At 39.1% G+C, this 752-nt stretch overlaps 1 pseudogene; it reads right to left on the bottom strand.

Annotated features, from left to right (window-relative positions):
* LOC119582238 overlaps window positions 1-752 on the bottom strand; it is a 12,761-nt pseudogene that overhangs the window by 7,934 nt on the left and 4,075 nt on the right.

Below are 752 nucleotides of genomic sequence, written 5' to 3'. Positions count from 1 at the left end.
TGGTGACCTTGGGCTAATATATTTTTCCATAAAACTTTCAATAATATATCAAGGTTGTCAAAAACACAAATGCATTGATAATGAACACTTACTACCTCAAAACTAATATTGTAAAAAAATGATTTTTATGCATTACTGAAAACAAACCTCCACTTCAACTTTCCTTCCTGTGTTGCAGGAAGCAATCACCATTGCAAAAGCTTGCAAATGAATATCATGGCTTTTTATTTATAGACAAACATGTGACACCACTTCGGGAAAGGGCCCCAAATAAAATAAACAAAAGACTTCAAATGCAATAGTAAACAAATGAAAAATAACTCCCTACTCTAAACTATTTGCAGCATTGTACACACAGTCACATTTACCTGCAGTTTATGCTAATGAAGCGGTATAGAAATTTCCTTTAAAGAGAACTGGTGCCAAGGAGGAAACCCTGTTAACGAATCCTCGCAAGGATGAACAAATAACAAAAGGTAAGATGCAGAAATAAAAAAATAAAGACCTTGAGGGAAAGACTAGGGCTACCCATGTGGGGGAATTAAGTCATCCACTCACCTCGTCAACAAAACTCATCACGAGCACGAGCTTTTCTCATCACACGTCACTCATTACCCACGTTACTCATCCAGGCACACTCACCTCCCCCCCACAAACGTCTCAAAGTGCTTCACTCACCTCTACCTCTGCCTCAATCTGGGTCACAAGGCCAAGATCTAAGCCAAAAACAGACTCACTCTGCACTCACAACG

This window comes from Penaeus monodon, chromosome 15 (assembly GCF_015228065.2).
Source record: "Penaeus monodon isolate SGIC_2016 chromosome 15, NSTDA_Pmon_1, whole genome shotgun sequence".
Lineage (NCBI taxonomy): Eukaryota > Metazoa > Arthropoda > Malacostraca > Decapoda > Penaeidae > Penaeus > Penaeus monodon.
The sequence above is the reverse complement of the archived record's forward strand: the minus strand, read 5'-3'. Positions and strand labels throughout refer to the sequence as shown.